Source organism: Notamacropus eugenii, chromosome 1, assembly GCF_028372415.1.
Source record: "Notamacropus eugenii isolate mMacEug1 chromosome 1, mMacEug1.pri_v2, whole genome shotgun sequence".
Taxonomy (NCBI): domain Eukaryota; kingdom Metazoa; phylum Chordata; class Mammalia; order Diprotodontia; family Macropodidae; genus Notamacropus; species Notamacropus eugenii.
The window spans coordinates 159,330,256-159,354,816 of NC_092872.1; the positions used below are offsets into that span (position 1 = coordinate 159,330,256).

Here is a 24,561-nt window from a genome sequence, read left to right on the forward strand (position 1 = left end):
GGTTAGTTGGCTGCTTAACTACGTGCTCAATTGTATGCCTACAGTTGCCCCTGCAGTTAGCTGGGGGTGCAAAAAACAGAGGCCTAGCTGAGGCCCTATTAAAAATGTGGCCTACATATTCCATTGCCTTTTATCTGTAGTGGGGGGAAGGGTGTTGTTGCACATTTTGCATTTTATTTTAGCTGTTCAGGGCTGGGGCCCCAGGGAGTCACTTTCTGCTGGCTGGTTAGCCAACTGCAGCTGGAATTTGGCTGATAAGAATCGTACAACACTCTTACATGGTGAGTAATAAGGCCGTACCCCATTCTCTTCCACAGATCTGGGCATTATAGCAGACCCTCTGCTAATATCTACTTGGCTTCTTTATTTTAAAGGTCCTTGCTGATACTTTAGGTTTCTTCTGGGTGTCACAGAAGCAATTGATTTTGGCTGAAACTTTTGAGACAGGTGATGGCACCTGATGGGTTACATAATTCCTTTAGCAGCTTTCTTCTTCTTTTTTTTTTTTTTATAGAATATATATATATATATATATATATTTTTTATTTAACTTTTAACATTTATTTTCACACAATTTTGGGTTACAAATTTTCTCCCCTTTTATCCCCTCCCCCCCCCAAACCCAAGCTTTCTAATTGCCCCTGTGACCTATCTGCTCTCTCCTCTATCCTCCCTCCCTGTCCATGTCTCCGTCTTCTCTTTTGTCCTGTAGGACCAGATAGCTTTCTTGACCCCTTAACCTGTATTTCTTGTTACCCAGTGGTAAGAACATTACATTTGGTCCTAACACTTTGAGTTCCAACTTCTTTAGCTCCCTCCCTCTCCACCCCTTCCCCTTGGAACACAGGCAATTCAATATAGGCCATATCTGTTTAGTTTTGCAAATGATTTCCATACTGGTTGTGTTGTATAGGACTAACTATATTTCCCTCCATCCTATCCTGTCCTCCTTTACTTCTATTTTCTTATGGTCCTTTCCCTCCCCATGAGTGTCGACCTCGTATTGCATTCTCCTCCCCATGCCCTCCCCTCCATCCTCTCCCCCACCCTGCTTGTGCCCCTGTCCCCCACTCTCCTGTATTATGAGATAGGTTTTCCTATCAAAATGAGTGTGCATTATATTCTTTCCTTTAGTGGAATGTGATGAGAGTAGACCTCATGTTTTTCTCTTGCCTCCCCTCTTTGTCCCACCACTAATAAGTCTTTTGCTTGCCTCTTTTATGAGAGATAATTTGCCCCATATAAGTTCTCCCTTTCTCCTCCCAATATTTCTCTCTCACTGCTTGATTTCATTTTTTTTTTAAGATATGATCCCATCCTCTTCAATTCACTCTGTGCACTCTGTCTCTATGTATGTGTGCGTGTGTGCATGTGTGTGTGTGTGTACTCCCACCCAGTACCCAGATACTGAAATGTTTCAAGAGTTACAAATATTGTCTTTCCATGTAGGAATGTAAACAGTTCAACTTTAGTAAGTCCCTTATGACTTCTCTTTGCTGTTCACCTTTTCATGGTTCTCTTCATTCTTGTGTTAGAAAGTCAAATTTTCTTTCCAGCTCTGGTCTTTTCATCAGGAAAATTTGAAAGTCCTCTATTTCATTGAAAGACCATTTTTTCTCCTGAAGTATTATACTCAGTTTTGCTGGGTAGGTGATTCTTGGCTTCAGTCCTAGTTCCTTTGACTTCTGGAATATCCTATTCCATTCCCTTCTATCCCTCAATGTAGAGGGTGCCAGATCTTGTGCTATCCTGATTGTATTTTCACAATACTTGAATTGTTTCTTTCTAGCTGCTTGCAATATTTTCTCTTTCACCTGGGAATTCTGGAATTTGGCCACAATGCTCCTAGGAGTTTCTCTTTTTGGATCTCTTTCATGCGGTGTTCTGCGGATTCCTTGAATATTTATTTTGCCCTCTGGTTCTAGAATCTCAGGGCAGTTTTCCTTGATAATTTCATGGAAGATGATGTCTAGGTTCTTCTTTTGATCATGGTTTTCAGGTAGTCCCAGAATTTTTACATTGTCTCTCCTGATTCTATTTTCCAGGTCAGTTGTTTTTCCAATAAGATATTTCACATTATCTTCCATTTTTTGAATCTGCACGCTATGTTCTGAGATATCTGTCTTTCTCATAAAGTCCTTAGCGTCCATCCGTACCATTCCAGTTTTGAAAGATCTATTTTCTTCAGTGAGCTTTTGTATCTCCTTTTCCATTTGGTTAATTCTGCTTTTGAAAACATTCTTCTCCTCATTGGCCCCTTGCACCTCCCTTGCGAGCTGAGTTAGGCTAGTTCTCAAGGTGCCAATTTCTTCAAGATTTTTTTGGTTCTCCTTTAGCAGGGAGCTGATCTGCTTTTCATGCTTCTCCCTCATCCCTCTCATTTCCCTTCCCAGTCTTTCCTCCACCTCTCTAACTTGATTTTCAAAATTCCTCTTGAGCTCTTCCATGGCCCGAGCCCATTGGGTGGGTTGGGACACAGAATCCTCGATTTCTGTGTCTTTGCCTGATGGCAAGCATTGTTCCTCCCCATCAGAAAGGAAGGGAGGAAGTGTCTTTTCTCCGATAAAGTACCCTTCAATAGTTTTATTTCTTTTCCCTTTTCTTGGCATTCTCTCCAACCAGTGGCCTGACCTCTGAATGTTCTCCTCACACCCACCTCACCTCCTGGTTCTCCCAGCCAGCGTTTGGGGACTCTAGCAGCTTTCTTCTTGACCCTTTAGGAATCCAAGTTGATAACAAGTAGGGTTGACTGGTAGGCTAAGGGTTAACAATGATCTTTGAGATTTTTTTTTTTTTCAATGCAAAGCAATCAGAAGGAGTCCATAGGAAATGCATTTATGATTAATAGCCCAGACTGAGTGAGGAGGGGCCAAAGTTGCAAACTTGGCTATGGCTGTTCATCGTAAAACAGGCCATGTTTGGTTATGGAACTTCTGCAGGCAAACAGACTTGGGGAATTCCTATAGAGTTGTACAGAATAGGGGCTTGGTAGAGAGTACTGCTGGACACATTCAACACCTATTCCATTTCCACACTTCAAAGGCTGATGACTATGTTCACATCTGCTACAAGGTATTATTGGATTTTTAGATAGAACAGTAAATCACCCTCCTTTAACTCTTAATGTTTACAGTTTTTAGGGGGTTTAAGTAGTTCTATAAAATTCAGCCCCTTCTTTCTTCTAGGGTGCCCTGTCCTTAATCTCAGTATGCTAAGCTTCAGTGACTTTCAGGTTTAGGAATTTAGGTTTGATTGTTCACAAGGAATGTTACTATTTTTTAAAATTAACCTATTTTTAGTTTTTGACATTCACTTCCATAAGATTTTGATTTTCAGGAATGCTATTATTTTAAAGCTTGGAATTAGATTATTTAAGGTAGTTGATTTTTGATGGAGTTTGTGTGGTGACTTGAGACTCTGTCTCACAGGTCATGAGATTTTTAGATCTAGAGTCAAAAGGACCATTATTCTAAACCCCCTTGTTTTACAGTTGGAGTCCAATGAGCATAAGTAACTTGCTCACCGTAACATAGGTAGTAAGTGACAGGGGTGGGAGAAAACTCAGGTCATTTGACTCTAAAAGTACATAGCATGTTTTTCATTTTATGTGTTCAGATGGAGTAGCTTTTCCTTAGTAATGCTTTTCCTTAGAAAATGCAAACTCACCTGGGCTTATTGCAGTAAGCAGATATTTGTTAGAGAAACTGACTACTGTCTGATGAAAAGGAACCTCTGGCTGAGAACTAGTGAGATAACTGTAACATGTGATTACCTGCAAATTCACAGAACACATTCCACATATCTGACATTTTGCCCTTCCCTTTTTGACCCAGTCACTCCTGTTTTCCTACCATTTGAAGGGTAAATCATCAGAATTCTGCCTTCCTCAGTTTCCTCAACTGTAAAATAGGGATAATAGCCCTTAACTCCCATGGCTGATATAAAGATAAAAAATATTTTTGTGAAGTGCTTCACAAATCTTAAAGTGCAATAGAAATGCTAGCTATTTATTATTATTATTATTACAAATGGTGCTAAAAGTTTACCAGTGTGATTTAGAAGTTGGAGGAGCTTCCCCCTGACTCTGAACTCAAACCTAGTCTAATTGTGACAAGTTTTATTTTTTTTTTCCCCTCAGGAAAAGAGCAGGTTCTCTTGGATGGGGATGTGACAAGGAGTCTACTTTCTGAATCATGTAGCTATTTAATTCAGCAATTTATAAACTATAACTTATGTAAAGATAATAATCAGAAGATTTCTTGGCTTACAGGTATATAACATGCTCATCAAGCAAATTTCCTTTTATAACTTTTGAAATAGCCAACCTCTCTCCCCCTCATTGCTTCAACTTTTTGATAAGTAATGGACATCATTTGCTTAAAATTTTATTTTGCTATGTAATAATAAGATGGAAAAGTATCAGGAAGAGCATTTGGAGCTGCTGGTATGGCTCAACTTCAATGGAAGAATGAAATCAAAAACTTTAAAAAATATTTTGTTTTTCCTAATTGTTGCATGTATAATCTTTTATTAAAGATTATTTTTAAAAATTTTGAGGTGCATATTTTCTTCCTCCCTCCCCTCCCCATCTTGAGAAGGCAAGGAATTTGACATAGATTACAAAACGTATTACCATATTAGCCATATTGCAAAAGAAAACATAGACCAAAAAACCCCAAGAGAGAATAAAGTAAAAAAAAAAATTATACTTCAATCTGCATTTAAGTGCCATCAGTTCTTTCTCTTGAGGTACATAGCATTTTTCATTGTAAGTCCTTTGATATTGTCTTGGATCATTGTATTACTCAGAATAGCTAAGTCGTTCACAATTCTTCATCGTCACCATGCAACAATTGGTGTTGCCGTGTACAATGTTCTCTTGGTTCTGCTTACGTTACTTTGCATTGGATAATATAAATCTTCCTAGGTGGAAATTGAAAACTTTTGACAGATATTTTTCCCATCTCCTTTAAAGATCCAAGTTATGATAGGATTGTGCTAGAATGATTTTTAAATAAATCTACAGGGACTTTAAGTATTGCCTTGTATTTTTCCAGAAAATTATCAAACCATGTCTCTGAAGAGATTTTTTTTTCTCCCTATATGGTTAAAAAAAAAAAAAATTCAACCTGAAAGGCAAAGAGCTTTCCCATCTTGGAGAGGGTCCCACATGCTATTCTCTCACTTGCTGACGTCTTGATCTTTTAAACATTCTTATCCTATATGAAATTTCGAAGAAAAAACAGAATTTTACCAAAGATAAAACAAAGGTATCTGTAAAATGTTCTTCCGCTCAGATCTCAAGGCAGCATGTAGGCTTTCTTGAAATGAAAATTTATTGCTACATATTTTGAATCCTCTTTTATGTTCTGCTGTGAGCATAATATGCTTTTAAAATTTTCTTACGCTGTATTTAAGCTTATGATATGCTTCTTTTGCTTTTCTCTGGTGTTCTGGTATTTGAGTCTAAATTTAAAAAAAAGAAAAAAATAGAAAAAACATTCTTCCCTTTGTTACTTGTGTTGTGTGTGGAAGCATGAGGGACGGGCAGGGAGCCTCAGGAGCACTAAATGAAGAAGTGAGCCCCCTGGCCAAAGCTCTGTTGCCTGAAAGGCGAGATGTCCCTGCTATTGGAGCACAAATCTTATCTTCCTGGTCTAGCTCTTTATTCCCTTAAAGGAGGAGTTTTGAGGTGAGGCTGGTAGGAAGACTCCACCTAGGCCTGGGCAACAGTTTATAGTATAAGTCAGGGAATGCCAACCTATAGCTCAAAGAATTTGTCCCTTAGACCATAGTTTGCTGACTTTGCTCTAAGTCAGTTTCCTGATTTTGTTTTATGGAAGTTTCAGGTTCAGATACCTACAGGTGTAGGAGAGAAAGAAAGGCACAAGAGAGGGGAACGGGGTTCAAGACAGCATACTGATTATTATTAATACTAATGGTCAGGGAATTGTTGGGACAGTAGAGCTTGCCTTGAGCACTAAGTGGCTTGTGAGCCATTGCTACGTACTTTGCCTTTTTTAGGTCAAATGAGAAACCAATGATGATTCAGGGGACTTAGGATGGAGTATGATTGCTTTCCTTAGGGCTTTCAAATTTATTCTTGGTGACTTGGTATTCTGGGGTAGGTGAATGCCTGAGGGTCCAAGCTGACTAGCAGTCTTTGTAACATCCTGTTTCATAGTGTTCTAGTGGACCTCTCAGTGCACTCTGAAGCCCATAGGTTGTACCACAAGAGGTCCCTGCCCAAGATCTACTTCATGGATGGCTTAGAGTGATTATCAATAGTAAGAGTTGCTCTTTCTCTCCCAGTTTGATTTAGTTTATTTTTCCCTTTGCTCATTAAAAGGGTCATTCCCTGCCTATTCACACAATGGACATTACCTCCCTTGAAGTAAGTCAAAAGGCCTAGCCTAAAAAGGCCAAGGTCTCCCTTTATATCCTGGGCCATCTCCAGTTATCCTGGTGAATATCTGGTCACTGGATCTAGATGGCTCAGGAGGAGAAAGTGAGGCTGGTATTCTTGCACAGCCTTCCCTGACTCAAAACAAAGTCAAGTACAAGTCATGTCATCATTTCTCTGATGTCATGGTCCTCTTCAAGAATGAAGGACAAACACATCAATAACAATGAAACTCCCATAGGCCCTCAGTCAGTCAATAAAAATTTAGTAAAAGCCTACTTTCTGCAATACCCTGTGCTAAGTCCTGAGGATATGAATACAAAAAATGAAATTGACCTTGACTTCAAAAAGCTTATAATCTATTCTTTTGGGAGTTTGGTATAGCACTAAATTAAAAAAAAATACATAGTAACAATAGTAAGAGCTAACATTTATATAGCCTTTACTATGTCCTAGGAAATGTGCTAAGAGCTTTACAAGTATTATCTCATTGGATCCTAGTTTTAAATTTTTTTTATTATATTGGCTTGACCTACCCAGGAACAATTAATATTTCTCCACCTATTTTATTATTTTTAATATTTATTTATTTATATATTTCGCCACCTGTGAACATAGTATGTTCACAGAAATGCAAATACACGATACATATGAACTAAATATACAATGATTTGAATATCTTGCCCTTAGCTTCAATAGCTGAGAGTTTGGAGGCTTGTTATGAAGATAAGCAAGGATAACAAGGAAGTTAAACAGAGTCTGTTGGCATCAGAATATGGAGAGAACAATTTTTAAAAGTAGACTTACGTTTGAAATCTTTCCCATAAATAGTCCAGTTACCCCCACTGTTATTTTAAATATGAGGAAACCCATGTCCAAAGATGTTAAATAACTTAACTAAAGCCATGCAATTATAACCCATATTGTCTTTGATTGGCCACTTCTTTTGAAGGCAGTCAAAAATTTCTCTTGCACCAGGTTATTTTGAACATAATGAACCTAAGACAAGAAGCATGACCATCAAATTGTAACTGTTTTCTTCTTCTCTTTGAGAATTTAGTTAACTGACATATGTAAATTATTTCTGAAAACCACAAAGTACTAGATAACTGCCAGCTATTGTTAATAATAATTACTGTTATTACTCATAGTCGGCATGTATACAGTGCTTTAAGATCTGCAGAGTGCTCTAGAAATGTTATCTCATTTTATCCTCACAAGTGCCCTGAGAGCATTTATTTTTATTATTCCCATTTCATAGATAAAGAAACCAAAGCAGGCAAAAGTTAAGTGATTTACCCAAGGCCACATAGCTAGTAAGTGTCTGAAACTAGATTTGATCTCAGGTTTTCCTAACTCCAGTGCTCTATCCATTGAGCTCATTGACAATAAATAACTACATTATGTTACCTGAATGAATGAGAGTCAAGATCTTTGTGCAGTCATCAGTAAAATGGAAATAAAAGAACCTGAAGTATCTCCCTTAAATGGTTTTTTTATGAGAATCTAATGAGACTTTACAAAGCACTTTGCAAACCTTAAAATGCTAGAGAGATGACACTACAACACTACTAGGTCTCATCAACCTTAGAGCTACTCAAAAATGGTGCTGGATCAGAAAAGAGTCATCATTTCTCTGAAATCTCCTTTTTCTTTCTCCTATTCAACCACAAGGAACTGAAAGTGGTGGCCAAAATATTTTCAATATTCTGTGTGGTACATCTTGGACCTAAAAACAAACAGATCAGCAAATCAGAGTATTGTTTTCCTTTATCGAGATTGTTCTGGATGGTGAAATAATTGCAATGAATCCGTAGCTACTAGCTACTAGCTACCTACTTGTTGCTTTTGACCTTGTTATAGTGTGTTAACAAAAGAAATGGTGAAAGACGAGGAGATGAGGTGGATGATAGCCTTTTGATGTTTCCAAATAAGATCTTATCTGGCCTTGGTTGTTTGTGCTAAAGAAGAGCTTGGTGATCTTCAATGGGGAGACGGTATAGTACATTAGAAAGATCACAGGTGAAAAGTCAGGAAAACCTGGGTCCGAATTTTGATTCTGTTGCTTACTAGTTGCATGACTTTGGGGAAATAAATTCACCTCTTTGAGACTTGGTTTCTTCATCTAAAAATCGATGACTACTTGTCAGATATGTTATAGTAAGGAATCCTGTCTTGTGTACCCTTATTCCAGTTTCTGGTGCACGGGAAATACTTAAAAAAAATGCTTGTCGGTGGATTGTTATGGGTTGAACCAAAGTGATCACTGAGGTCCCTTCCAGCTCTCACGTTTTGTGATGGCGCAAATTGTAGGATAGAGACAATATTTGTACTCTACCAACTAGAGCTGTTGTGATGGAAAGAAGATTATAATCCTCAAAATGTTATAAAAATGAGCAATTCTGTTCCCACAATCATTAAAGTTAAACCAATGTAACACAGCGTGTGTGTGGTTTCACTTTCCAGAGTCAACCTGGGAACCAGTGAGATAGTTAAAGTATCTGCATTCCTAGTATCCTTTATCTACTAGATCCCCTTTGGGTACTACCTCCAATGATCCTTCTAGTTAGAACAAGTGAATGTAGGGCTGTAAGGTTGGGCCTTTTTTCTAGGAAAGCCCAGATCAGATTCTTCAACATAAGGATGTTAATCTTCAATAGACCCCATCTCCTATTAGAATTTCAATGGTTTGAAATATTAGAATAGTTTTAGAAAATGGTACAGAAATCTCACTGTAAATTTTTGACTTATTTGATGTCTAAGGCTGTAATCCATGTATTATGTTATATGTTTTGGTACCCATCACATTTTTCCATCCATATTCTTTGTTTCTGTCTTTTTCTTAGGGGGCCCTTCTTGATCTCCCTTCTTCCCATGAACCAACCAATTATAGATGTAATCTTGGTTTTACAAGTTAACTGGTAATACCCTCTTATTTACATATGAGAAAACTGAGGCTTAGAAAAGTTACCTAAATTATTCAAAGTCACAAAAAGAGTAAGTTGCAAAACTAGAATTTAAACTAAGTCCCTGTACCTCCAAGTCAGTGTTCTTAACTCTGCATTACAGGAGATGTGCACTTTATGAATGAGTACAGGCTATTTCACTGTTGTCCTTGTTTGCCCAGGATCCTGCATAGTACCCAGTTTAAGAAGCGCTTATTCAGTGGAGTGAGGCAAATCTACCTGAGTATAGCTCAGTGATAGGCCATTGTGGACATTTTTGGGAAAAAACTTTTCTAAATAAATCAAAAACTGCCTGTATGAAACAGAATTCTGGTATAAAAAAGAAAAGACAATGTGACAAAATCAGTTCATCTATGCACTGATTAATTCCTTTTCTAAATGTAGGTTCTTCTATGTAGACACAACAAAAAGTGTATATTTCCTAAGTTCAGCTATTCAAAATAAATCTTTAAAAAAATAAAGGTTTGCAACATTTCTGATCAACCCTATATTCACAAATCCAACAGTAGAAAATCAGAATATTCCCATGAAGTATCTTAAAAAAAAGGAACCAAATGTCAAGTTCAGATTTATTAAGGATTATTAATAAAAACATTCTTGGGGAAATGACATTAACATTATAAAAATAAACAATTAAATTCAATCAATATAAATGAAAATCCCAAAATCAAGGATTCAGTGCTGTTGTTCATGACAATATTGATAGTCTGGAGGAGGGAAAGGGCTGATCCCTTGAAGTCCTTTTTTAATTTGCTTCTAATTATACTTATTATCTTTGAAAATTAACAAAAAAACAAACATCAGAAAGAAGATAAGAAAAAAATCCCTGTTCTCTAGTTACTCCTCTCCCTTTTACACCAAATGTAGATAAAGCTTTTTCTTCCCACAGCTTGTCAGAGGCACTCAAGCCTTAGGCATGCAATAAGGGCCTGACAACAGAGGCTGCCTGTGCCCATTTCCTCTCCTAGCACTGGTGATTTTTCCCTGCTTGGAGCAGTGTTCAGTTTTGGTAACTGGTGGCCCCCCAGTTTAGTTCCATGGTTTTCGTCCCTATTTATCATGAGCTTGATAGGCTGTTTCAGACTCCTCATGAGCCTAAGGCAGAGAGACTGAGGAGAGGTCTCGTTTGTGAAAGTGTGTTGCATGCTGTGTTTTGTTATGTTTTTTTCCCGCTATGACCCTGTGAACAAGGGGAAGAAATATAATTTACATGTGCCCCTCTTGTTGGATCTTTCTTGCCTTCCCACCCCCACCTCATTTTCTCTCTTGTTCTTTCTTTCTGGTTGCTTCTTATTCGCCTTCTCCCCCATTTTCTTTCTCACCCTCACATGTGATATGCACACATACACACACGTGTAGATGCATAGAGAGACAAAATAATTTTTGTGCATGCTTGCACAGAATACCTATACCATTGATGCATTAGCTGGAATCTAAATGACTAAATTTTCTCTATGCTAAAGGTATGAATTTTGTACCTATTAGAATAGTTTTGTGTATCACTCGGATTTGGAAATAAAAGTGAAGAAATGATATGAGGTAATAGCCTGATAACCCTCTTGGCCTGGACACTACATCATGTTATGCTAATAATTTATTGGTCATATTCTCAAGATTTCCATTTATGTCAACTGGCTACATTTCATTCACAATTTGTTGGGCAAAAGTTATCTTCATTTGGGCAAAATTGATCTGACTGCATTCCTATCTATGAAGATGCTAATGCTTTGATTTTAATTTTATTCATTATTGACATTAACATAACTGTCAAATGACTTAGAAGCGATTCACTGAAGTAACAGTATTTTATGATATTTAATACAGTAATACAGATGCATGTAAGTAGCTAAATGTCTGCCATACTCACCTTTGGAAACATGGAAAAATGAAAGCGATAGACTCTAACATTCTTGTATTCTGTGAAATAATGATATGAGTGAATGTTGGCTGATACAAGAAATTATACTTCAAAATCAAATTTTAGGGACCTTTTACCATTTAAATAAATCCTGTGGCAACCTCATTAATTAAAATAGATAAAGCAAGAGATAACAGTCCTAGCTTATTCAAATTGTAAACAAGGATTTTGCGTGTGATAGGATACTGAGGTTTCTTAAAGTGAGGCACACCAGTACAGTTAATGCTTCATGGTGCTAAATAGGTCACTTGTTATTTTTTTTAATAATTTATGCTTTAGACTTTAAATTCTAAGCCTTCCTAAAAGAAAGCTAAAATTCTCTACTGAATCTAGCTAAATTTCTCTACTAAAATAATACGTGGTCAGAGAATGCAAACTGAATAATGTTATCTTTCTCAAGTAAATATACAGTGCAAAATGGAAAATATATAATTCATTTCCAAATTAATTAACCGGGATGTATCAAATGCTTAATATGTGCCAGATTCTGTGTAGGTGCTAGTGAAACAAATAGAAAAGTAAGATATTCCCTGCCCTCAAGGAACTTAGAGTCTCCAAGCCTCCAAAAACAAATGTCTTTAATTTTGCGTTATCTACACTATTCCCTTTTAGTAATAATAATAATAAAGAAATTTCTGTACCTGCAATTTCACTGATGTACACAATTCCCAATGTGGGAACTCCTTGCACTGATGGAAATGAGCCACTTATAATTTCAAAGCATTTTGAAATTCTGCAACTTACAATTTTAAGGAATTTTCTAAGGCACTGAGAGGTGGCCATAGTCAGCTCAGGTCTGTAGTGATTACAAGGACATCCTTCCATCCATTGTTTCTTAATACACACACACGTGAATATATACATACAAATATATACATACATCTCAAAGGCAGCATGGCATATATCTGTCAGTCAGTATCTCTATTGTGTTTATATATTTATTTCTCCAAAATACCTGCAGTTTTTTTCTTTATCATTTTTTTCTCCTTAACATCATTTTTCAGTGAGTTTGAATGGTGAAAGTATCTTTCAAGGAGATTAATCCTAAAGTGAAATGATTCTGAAAATGAGGTCAAAATGGATATTCTGGGTAACTCTTGAGTTAGATAATTTCTCATGCCATTTCCATGTTGACCAGGTCATCTGACTTAGAGTGGTTGAATCTCAAGTTCAAACCAAAATTGCTGCTTAAAGAAAGTGATTTTGTCAAAAAGAAAATGTGAAAAAGTCTCTTCTATCTTAAAGACGTCTAAAGTCAATGTGGGATACTGTCCTCACCTTCTCCTTATCCAGAAATGTCCTAAGGGAGGAGAAGGAATGACATATGTTTGGCCTCTGCAGCAAACCCTTATCTTGGCAGAGGGAAAAACAATCTCTTGATATTCATGGTTCGTGTGTATGGCACCCAGAACAAGTCCTTCTGTTAAAATGAGGCAGTACTGAAACCTGTTTTAAATATGGAACAGAAAGGAATACTCTAATAGCTTCATTATCCAAAGCACCAGAACATGGGTTAAAACCAAACTTGCAGAGGAGGGGAGCACACCACAGCACAACATTACGAACATTAACTTCGTATTTATTGCTTATTTTAACTATGGTGCCTAGCAAGCATTTTCTTAGCTCACATTGCAAAATATATAATTCATATGCTTAATATTTAGCTCCAGCTCTCCTTGCATATTTTACAGTGTTTGAGATTGTTTGTGTGTTTGCTATATATCAGTTGACACCTCTGTAAAATCTTTATATTGAATGCCTTTGGCAACTATATGCCAAATAAGAGCGTTACCATTTGTAATTTTTGTAGCTCTAGTTTTCCAGTAAGCTTTATGTTATGCATTACAAGTAGCATAGATTTAAAGAGTTTTGTTGATACTCAAGTCTTCTTAATGACCTTTCTTCAGTCTTGTAAGTCCAATAATTTTATTTTCCACCCTAATTTTAATTTTACTCCTTATGGGAGGATACACCTAATCGCCCATTAATAAAGGTAAAAAGTCCACAGGTGTTACACAATGTACATGTTTTCAGACTTTTTCAGTGTGTTGATCCATTGTGCTGATTTTTTTTTCTCTCTAAAATTGCTATTTGTTATAGGAGAGGGCTTTTGAGGAGGGAGAGAGAGATTTGGGATAACGATGATGATGTAAGAAATAGAAGATATCAGTAAAAACTTACTTTACAAAAAGAATGGATGGACAAAAATTGCCCAGAATTAGAAGATATAGATTGAAATCATCACAAGAGGAGGAAATACCCACATTAATTAGATCATTGATCCAGAGAAGTATATGTATTGTTCTTGGTATGGTAAGCTGTTACTATTGACTCACCAACAGAAGAAAATGGTCTTTGAAATTTCCCAGTGTGGTAATGAATTTATGTTCATCCATGCCCATACTATGCCTAGTTCAATTGGAGAGTTTATATTTTTCATACTTGCTTAGAAATCTTTTCATCTAATAGTATAGCCTAGTAGTTAACACTGGTCTCTCATTTTCAGATGAAGAAACTCAGAGGTCCTTGGTTCATATCTTTTAATATTTGATGGACTATTCTCTTAATCTCCAAACCCTAGCTCCTTCATTTCTTTACAACATATTTCCACGTTAGTCATGTTGTAAAGAGGAATTAGACCCAGAGGGGGAAAAAAACTATGAAAAAGAAAGAAAAAAGCCACAGAGAAAATTGTATGTTTTGATATACAGACTCCCCAGTTCTTTCTCTGGATGTAGATAGTATTTTCCATCATGAGTTGTTTTGGAATTGTCTTAGATCCTTGTATTGCTGAGAAGAGTTAAGTCTACCAAAGCTGGTCATCGCACAATGGTGCTGTTACTATGTACAATATTCTGGTTTTGCTCACTTCATTCAGCATCAGTTCATGTAAATCTTTCCAGGTTTTTCTGAAGTCTGTCTACTCATCATTTGTTGTGGAACAGCATTATTCCATTACATTTATATACCACAACTTGTTCAGCCATTTCCCAATTGATAGGCACCCCCTCAATTTCCAATTCGTGGCCACCACAAAAAGCCAGCTCCTTCATCTTCAAAGTGATGATAAGGATACTTGGCAGCCTATTTTACTGAGTACTTGTGAAGAAAATACTTTGTAACTCTTGAAGTACTATATAGGAAGGAGAATATTATTACAAAACAAAATAAATCAGAGAATAGAGAGCTATCTGTGATAAATAATCCTGGCTATCCTAAAAACATAAACCATTTGGGGCAACAGTATCGAAACTAAAGAACTTTGAAAACATTTGGCCTGACTGAATTCAACCATTGTTTCTATACTTACCCATCCATTTGGGGGCGCGGAGGGGAACAAAACAACGATGAATTTTTCAACCACTTATAGGAAACATATTAAGTAATCATAATGCGTTATACTGCATTAGGGAAATACAGAACAAAGAAAAATCAGATATAATCTCTGCTGTCATGGAATTTGTAATGCAGTATAAGAGATATGACAATTAGAATAGGAGCAAATAGAAACAAAATTGCTTAAATCTGCTATGATACAAGTAAACAAACAGAAAGCACAATAAAACCTCAGATATCTAAACCCACAAAAGGGAATATTGGATTAACTGGAAGATTTTTTTTCTCTGTGGTATATTATTGGAAGAAAAGTAAGTGAGAGGAAGATAAACTAATTAGGGAAATAATTAGTTAATTGAAAATAAAGTTTCAGGAAGTTGTCCTACCTTAATCACAGTCTTTTGGTGTCATCTGCATCTCAAACTTCAGCCCTGTACAGTCAGAATCAGTGGTGCTCAGAGGTGATGACCCTGAGGCATTGCACAATCCTCAGTCATCAAAGAAAAACTCAATTACGTTTAGCATTACTGGTAGAATAATGTACCTATAATGTTTTAGAAAGATTTTTCAACAATGAGGGTTGGGGATAAAAGGGGTTTTTTCTAGTTTACCTTATCATAAAATGCAATTAACCAGAATCCCTTATTCCCTGAGGATTCCATTTAATCAAAGTTTTATTATAGTTAAATTGTAAACTTGGAGAATGAGGATGGCCCTTTGTATTTTGGAAAAAAATAAATATAAGCTATTAAATGTGATATTATTTAATTTAATAGATGAGGAAGATACAAAATATTCCTTTTAAAATTAAATGTTTCACTAAAGAATAATAAAGTAGTGAGTCACTTAGAGAAATAATTGACCCCATTGATTAATCAATGTTTGGATCATTGGTTCTCTAGTACTATCTTGCAAGAGACAATATATTGTACTACACTGAATATCTAGAGACCTAGGTACTAGCCCATGGTCGTCCTTCAAAAATTTTAGCTCCATATCCTTGCATATCTTCAGACTGGATAGGGGTCACTTTCTATGTTCACTTACATCCAGTTTTGAGTACTTTACTTTGAGTAAAGACACAAAGAAGGTATATGGGATATAGCTTAAATCTACAAATTAGGGTTTGGCCCTAAAGGTTAAGAACTTCTGGCATCTTCATTCCTGCCCAGAGCTGTTTTAGATACATTTAAATTGTGTTAAGAGATTTGTTTTAATCCCTTGTCCATTGCAAAAGCAGAAAATTATATATAGAGGCCTCAAAGCTATCGACCCAGAGCACCTGCAGTCATTCATTAATGCTAAAAACATGTAGTTAGTCACTTAATAATGACTCATGGACAGAAGAACTAGAAGCCAGCATTTTTGAAAGGGCAAAAAATAAGCAAGATGGTAGCACTCTATTGAACATGGAGAAGCAAGGAAAAAGAGTTTTTGAAGTTTTTCCCCCTACAGAAGTAAGTGCACCTGTGGTTATTTTATAATAGCCCAGTGGTAGTGCAAAAATACAAAACAAGCCTATTAAAATCTGTTAAGTTACAATACTTCTGTTTAGGCCAGGTCTCTGGACCCTAATGATGGTGACTGTGTGCCAAGTGTAAATGGGAGGGGAGGGAGTAAATCCAGTGAGTGCATCATAGCATCCTATAGTGTGTTCTTTTCCTCATCCAGTCTTAAACTCAGGCATTTGCAAGTTTCAAAATCCTACACAAATAGGACTACAAAATATAATAGGTTAGGCACCTGCCCTGATGGGACCATATGAAAAAAAGCAGTTTTACCATAAACAGATTTTACTATATCAGAGTCAAATTTTACAGCATCATTATAAGAGGGTTCCACTGGGCCACACGATTGGCTGTCCTATCAGAATGTGGCTGCTAATACAGTGGTGCAAACATGCCATCTCACTTCTCTAATAAAAAGTTTTATTGTATCCCAATGCACATTAAAACTACACTAACTACATTAATACTTTGTAATTTACTTTTGTGTTAGGGAACAAACACAAACCTGGTGCTAATGAGGTCATATTTTCCATTATCCCCATGCAAACCTTTAGCTAATTCAGTCCTCTGAGGTTTCACCTAGAGTTGAAATGGATCAAAATGTTGTAATGTGGCATGTTATGATCAAATATCTTGATAACTACTTGAATGAATCTAGAGATCCAGCGTCACAGAATACTTGGATGACTGAATTTTAAAATACTGCCATTCAGATATTTTCATAGTGCTTAATTTCCTACAAAGTTAAAAACATGTGATGCCTTTTCTGTTTTTAAAGGTTGTCCTTATTTGTATGATTCTTATGTTCTAGTAGACGTGGATGTTCTTTTAATCTGGAGTTCTTAACTTGGATTCCACACATGGGTTTGGTAGTAAATATTCAACAACCAGGTCTCTGAGATGGGAATGTACATAATGCACTTTTAAGTTTAATTAGCATTATTAATATTTTCCACCTTTTTTCTACCTCACTTTAAAAATTGAGATTTTTTAAAATCTCAGTGATCAACAATATAATAAAGACTTGGCATATAATATTTGCTGATTTTAGTTTCTAAGGTATGAATGAATGTTCACAATGAGAATTTAACAATGCCTCGTGAGAGGCAGTCCAGCATGCAACGGGATCCATGGGGAGATTTTAGACAATTTGTGAACTTGAATTGAAAAAAAAAAATAAAACTTTATTTTTTACTAACTTATAAAGGATAATTTGTATTTCTTTCAATTCCTTAAAAACATTATTCTGAAAAGAGGGTCATAGTTTCACCAGACTGCCCAAGAGTTCCATGACACCCACAAGAGCCCCTATTCTAGCCAAATATAGATACACTGACCATTTTATCATCTCTTTATTGTTTGTTTCTTTTCTCCCTGTATGAAGAATAAAAGGTTTTCTATTATATGCTTTTAGTTTGGCCTGCAATGGTGAACAGAAACAGCACAGTATGATGCATTGAGTTCTAGAATTGGTAACAGCAAGATTAATTTCAAATTTTCTGAATTTTACTAGTTGTCTGACACTAGCCACATGACTTAACCCATACGAGATTTGGGTAACTCCCTAGGACTTATGTCCAAAGTCAAAGGCTGGTTGAGATCTTGTGAAATACCCCAAATAAAAGTATTTTTTGTAAGATATGAATAGTCTTTTTTATAACTTCTTATGATGTTTTCTTAATGAAGCTACTAAATGATAAAAACTTTATTTTATATATTAAATCACTAAAAGATCATTGAAGCCTTCTCTTATTTTATTCAAAGATTAATTTTCTTTCATTGAAAAAGTTTGAGCACTTAATATGGAAAGAACATTGTGGTAGGCTCTGGGGATTCAAAATGTAGATAAGACATATTCCCGGCCCTCATAGAGTTTAGTCAATTATTAGATAATATTTCAAGACCAGTATAATAGATAGTTGCAAAACAAAGTGTTATGTAAAGTCCAAAGGGGAGGACTGTTGCTGAAAAGGGAATCAGGAAGGGAGACTTTATGGAGGAGGAGAGAGATGGGTTGAACTTGAAAGAACGGGTAGGAATTCAGCGGATGAAGATGGGCGGGGAGGACATTCCAACATAGGGAAAGGTGAGAGAAAAGGCATATGGGCAAGAGATCAGAGGAAATTATTGGGGTCAAAGAATTGTCTAGTTTGCCTGTAACTTGGAGTAGGCATGGAGAGGAGCAACATTAGAAAAGTGTGGAAAGGCAGGTCGGCCTGAGATTATGTAGGGCTATGAATAACAAGTAAAGGAACTTGACTTTTACTCTGGAGACAAGAATTAGCGCTGATGATTTATGAGGAGTGGAAGGACATAACCAAATGTGTTATTTTGACAGTTATATCAAGGATAGGTTGAAAGTCAGGAAGAGAGTGAAGGAAGGAGATTTCACTAATTTTCTAGAGAGCTAATAAAGGTACTCCTGGGGTGGCAATGGGATTAGGGAGGAAGGGATAGATGAGAAACATGTTTCAGAAATGTAAATGACAGGACTTGCTAACTGATGAGAGGGGAAGATGACAGGAGAGTCACCAAACGAGTAACGCCAAAGTTATGGATGGGGAGGGTATGAAAAATGCTACTTTAGTTAGAAGTAGAAAAAGTCCAAAAGAGAAGCTAGGGACTATGCGGAAATATTTATACATACACACATAGTAAGCACTTTAAGATTCCAAAGAGAAAACAATGTAATATGGTACAAGAGAGTCAAGGACTGGTCCTTGAGGTATGCCTTTGAGGGGTCAAGATATACCAAGGATAATTTGTATTTTACGGATCATCAGATTTACTCATAGCCAGATAGGTGGCACAGTCCATTAAATGCTAAACCCATCAGGAATATTTTATTTTAAATCCAGCCTCAACACCTTATTAGCTGTTCACTTTGCTTCTATGTATCTCAGCTTCTTTATCTGTAAAATGAGGATAATAGTAGCACCTACTTCACAGGGATGTTGTGAAGATATAATAGTTAAGTGTTTTGAAATGTACTATATAAATGCTAGCTTTCACTAGGTTATTTGGAATAGTCTTTCTTTCTTTCTCTCTCTTTTTCTCTCTTTCTCTTTTTCTTTCTTTTTTCTCTTTCTTCCTCTTTCTCTCTTTTCCAAGATATAGGTAGGCAGTATCTACCTTGGAGACTGGAAAACTTAGATTCCAGTTCGATCTCTGACTCATAAGAGGTATGTGGGAGTGGTCAAATCACTTCACCTCTCAATGTCCCAGGCATTTTTCACACAGGACAATCAATCTCCTGCCTCTATACCTTTGCATTAGCCATCACTCCCTCTTCCAGGAATGCCTTCCCTCCTTCCCTCTATCCCTCTTTTCCTTTAAGTTGCAGCTCAGACTCCATCTTTTATATGAAGCCTTTCCTTGAACACCACCAACTGGTAGTATCCTACCTACCTTTTTTTAAAACTACTTTGTGCATATGTATTTACATTGTCTGTATTTTTATATGTACTTGTCTCCTCTATCAGACTTTACATGTGCCCCTAATGTTTAGCAAAATGTCTGGCACACAGTAGGTACTTAATAAACTCATCCTGAATGATTGCCTCTAAGTCAGAAATTATATGTATCTGGATATGTATATAGATCTGTATCCATGGAGGGAATTTATAAACCAAGAATTTTTGGTACCAAAGATATCGTAGGTATAGACAAAAGAAAAGGAACATAGACCATATTTGAATATGAGAGATTTCAGGAATCTTAGAAAACATATAGAAAGCATCTATGATTTCATTTCTAGTCACACAGGGAGTTCTTTTCCCTCTTGCTCTCCAAGGTTTCTTGCCACTACGTTTCAAAAAGATGAAAGTGTGTAGGGGGAAAAGAGGAAAGAAAATATGTGTCTGAGATCAAAACTAGTTCCCCAGTCCTAGACATTCTACTGGTACTTAAGCATTTGATAAAGGCATTCTATCCCCAGAATTCCCCTCTCACCCCAGGCATCTGGAGAAAATGTATTTTTCTATGCACATGTATTTGGCTACCTAAGACACATTTTGAAGGTTATGGAACTTGACTAACCAGACCAAAAGAAGGTTGACCAAATTAATTCCTTAATCTCTATGAGAATGATTGAATATAAAAGTATTTATTGTATATCTAATATGTGTCATACACTGTGTTAAGCTCTAGAGACACAATTACAAAAATTAGTGTCCTCAAGTATCTTATATTTTAATGGGGGAGGTGATATAGAAAGGAGAGGGTCTGTGAGTGGAGAAAGTTTTTTGTCTGGAGAGTTATAGAAATAGTGAGTTGAGCCACAGAACATTCCCTTTCCAGAAGCATTTGTGATAGTAGTTTAATATTTTCAAGGTAAAAAGTGGAAAGGGATACATGTTTGTGGGGGGGTAGAGTGGGTGAACCAGTGTATGTGCACCATGGAGAGGTAATGTGACATATCTGGGTTAAATTGATAATGATACATATTCTGGTACAACTATATGTAATCAGTTAGATGAGTTTGTACTTGGTCTTAGGGAAGAATTCCAAAGCACAGTGGATTAGCTCATTCTAGAAGGTAACAACTAGTTTCTGATCCAGAGAAAGATGTTATTCTAGATTAGGACCGAGGTAGGGAGCAGTGGCAGGCAGGTGAGGTGGCAATATGTCCCAATAATCTGGGGTGCACGAATATTTGAAAGATGCTTTTCAAACTAGAGTAGATAGAGTAAGAGGTTAAAAAATTGAAACCCGAGGTAAGAGTACCTCATGTCCTCAATGAGTTCAGGACACTGATTCTAAACATCAAGGATATTAAAAGAATTTGAAGAAGTGATTACTGAACTGCTGTTTGTGATCTTTAAAGGAGGGAAAATAATAGATCACATTTTTATACTGTTATGAATCTGTGATTTTATCAATATAAGCACCTCTTCCAACTACGTCTGTCATTCTGTTTAGTTCATACTCTTCCATAAATCCATATTGTATCCCCCCTCCCCCAGTATTCTAGAGGATGTCCCTACATTCTCTTGAAGTTTCATGGATATTAATGGATTTGCACTGCTCTCACTATGTGATTGCCCTTTTACAATTTTTTTTTTACTCATGCATTTCTCCAACAATATCCTTCTCTAGAGATACAAACATCTAGACATGTTTGGCTTTGAGAAGAGAGGAATTTGGGGGAGATATAACTCCTATCTTAAAATAGCTGAATAATAAGGATAGCGCTTGAAATTTCATCACGTCTTAAAGTTTGCAAAGTGTTTTATAGGCTTTATTCTTCCCTATGATCTCTAGAATAAGTTTGAGATAAATACTACAGCAATTACTATTTTGCAGATGAGGAAAGAGATTTAGAGAAATTAAATAGACATATGGTTGTGAAGTATCAGATACAGTATTTGAATTCAGGGTCCTTCTTGACTCCAAATCTAACACATCCCACTATGCTACATTGTATAATGGAATCATAATGGATTGTCGCATGAAGGAGGTATTAAACTTATTCTGCTTGGCTGATGGAAGGAAACTACAGAAAGGTTTCATCTCAGTAAGGAAGTTATCAGACACATTCCAAAGTTTAATGGACTGCCTCAGGAGGTAGTGACATTGGTGGTTTTTAGGTGGAGGTAGGATAACAGCTATCCAGATATGTTGTTAGAGGGATTTTAGACTTTAATTAATTGATCCAATTAGATGACCTATGAGCTCTCATTCACCTGGGATTTGAGGGGTATAAAAAAACAACAACAACTTGTTTTGTTATCCTAGCCTTAAACATGAAAATTTCCATTTGCAAAGAAACCTTTATACAGAATATCAAACCTCATTATGTAACGTTGACTTTTTAAAAAAGTATTTATTCAACTTAGTATGTTAAAGCCAGAGCTACTTCTGTGTTGCCTTCTGAACTTTCTGCTGTCTGTGTATTTTCTTCAAAAGTATCATTGCCACATGTTTCTTTGTTATTATTTTAAAAAATTGTCACTAACCTCCCCTCGTTCACCAACTCCCCCCACAACATTTCAGTCACTTAAAACAAGTTAACATAGTGAAGCAAAACAAATTTACATATTAACCGTGTCCAAAAGTGTTTTATGTACTTCTAATCCATCACCTCTCCCTCAAGAAGTGGAAGGATGCCTCATGATCAGTACTGTGTAGTCATAGCTGGTCACTATATTACTAAGTTTTTAACTCCTAAAGTTTTTTTTTTTATAATGATGTTATATAAATTGTTCTCGTGTTGCTTTTTTTTTGTTTAAAAGTATTTGCTTTCCTACGTTTCCCTTGACTCCTATTTTTGCAATTAAAAGTTTCTAATCAGCTCTGGTCTTTTTAAAGGAAGGTCTTAAATATGTCTGTTCCATTGAACATGCAATTTGTCCCATCTAGTATTATTCTCAATCTTGCTTCTTTTCCCCTAGGACGACTTGTGTATTCATCCTAGTCAAACCTTTCTTTGTATCTTTGTTGCTGCCTGTTTTTGCTTTACTGTTCTGTAATTGTTTTTGTAATCACTCTCGTCTTCTGGCTTTACCTCTTGACTTATAATATATTTCTCCATGGTGTTCAGTGTATTCTGTTTATTCCTGTCTCCAATATCAGAACCTGATTGCTCCTCCCCTCCCCTTGTCCTTTCTATCCTCTTCTTTCTCCACCTCCCCTCCCCTCTCCTTTTTATTTTTTTAATTGTCAAGGTCTGGCTCTACCTTCTCCTGTACTCTTCGATGGGGTGGTTAGAGCTCATTTGGTCCCTACCTATATTTCCAGGATTCCAGCAACTGATTTCAAACTCTAATGTGTGTGCACTGAGAGTAATGACACGTTCCAATGGTCTGATCAGAGCTCTAGGGTCAACTCTGCTTGGGGCAGGGTTTTACTGTAGGCTTTGTTTCCCCATGGGGCCTCACTGGCCTGTGTGCTTCTGCAGACTTTAAGCTTATTTACCCTAGCTTGTGTTGGATTTCTTGGCAGGACACTTCTTCTATTGATTTCTGGCTATCTTGTTGTTCAATCTCAGACTGGATGAAGGAATTTATTGATGTTTTTCCTTTTAGATCACTGCTGAAGTATATGTGTGAAAACAAACAAAAAAAAAGCAACTTGGATTCTCTATGATGTTTCATGCTACCATCTTATTTTCATATGTATTGTTGTTCACTTGTTTTAGTTGTGTCTGACTTTTCCTCACCCAATTTGGGGTTTCCTTAGGAAAGATACTAGAGTGATTTGTTATTTCTTTTTCAGCTTATTTTATAGATCAGAAAACTGAGACAAACCTAAGTTAAGTGACTTGCCCAGGGTCACACAGCTAACAAGTGTTTGAGGCTGGATTTGAACTCAAGGGATGACTCTTCCTGACTGGACCTGGCACTCTATGCACTGAGCCACCCAGCTTCCCTAATCATCTTAATTAGAAGCATGCCAAATTTCTATTGCATTGCATCTGGGATGTTATTTTGAATGAATTTATTACTAATCATAACAAAAACAGCTGAATTCTGTCATATAATCGTCAGGCTTGAGAGATCTGTAATGATGCCAAATAAGCAACTTAACTGAAATCTTTACTTTTCCTGCAGTTGTAGGCATATTCTTAGATCATTTCCCTCCAGGTCTATTTTGATATACAACTATTGTAAAAATGATCCAGGCTCAAGTTGGGATAATCCTTGGGATGTAAACTTCACAAGAGCTCACATCATGCCCTTTCTCATTGATCTATACAGTGGCTATTATATTTCACAGAACTTAGGCTCTACCTACATGACTTCAGCAGGATCAGCTGTACACAAAATATTTGATTTGTTTGAGTCAACATGGTAAAATCTAGGCTTTAGAAAAAAAGGATCATAGGATTAACAGACAGAAAGAACCTTGCAGATCATCTAGTGTAGATCCTTTAGTTTACAAATGAAGATACTGAGGCCCAGGGAAGTTAGTGATATTCCCAAGATAATAAATAGTAGCATTTTCTTTTGAATCCAAAGCTAGTGTTTCCATACAATATCACAGTTTCCTCCAGATTGTATAACAGAAAAATATATATATATATGTATTTGTACATATATATATGTATACATCAATAAATCTAATCATTCAAATTATTTCCATGCCTAATTCTCTTTTTCTTTTTAAAATCCAGGTACCTTTGGAACCTACATCAACCTTTTTGTCTCAAGGGACAGATGAGAAGCCTGGAAAACTCCACTGAAATAGCGCCCCCCAAAGTCCACCTCTAGCTCTCAACCTTGGGATGAAAGTCTGAACAAGGGACAGAAGTGATTTTTGGATCCCTAGATACATCACAGTTTCCCTCAAAAACCTTTCCTCTGGAGTGTCCCTTAAATCAATTAGTCTGTGGACCTCTTGAGTTCACTCCAGATTGATTCATATCATCCTTTTGCTCTACAAGGAACCCAAAAAGGATTTTGTTAGCTAATAAAGAAACCTTGCAGACCA

The 24,561-nt window shown here is 36.5% G+C and overlaps 1 long non-coding RNA gene across 1 annotated transcript; it reads left to right on the forward strand.

The window, feature by feature from the left end:
• Window positions 1-24,561, forward strand: LOC140509577 (uncharacterized). The gene is made up of 2 exons (XR_011968825.1): window positions 1-281; window positions 24,245-24,561. It is a non-coding gene; the product is annotated as an uncharacterized lncRNA (long non-coding RNA).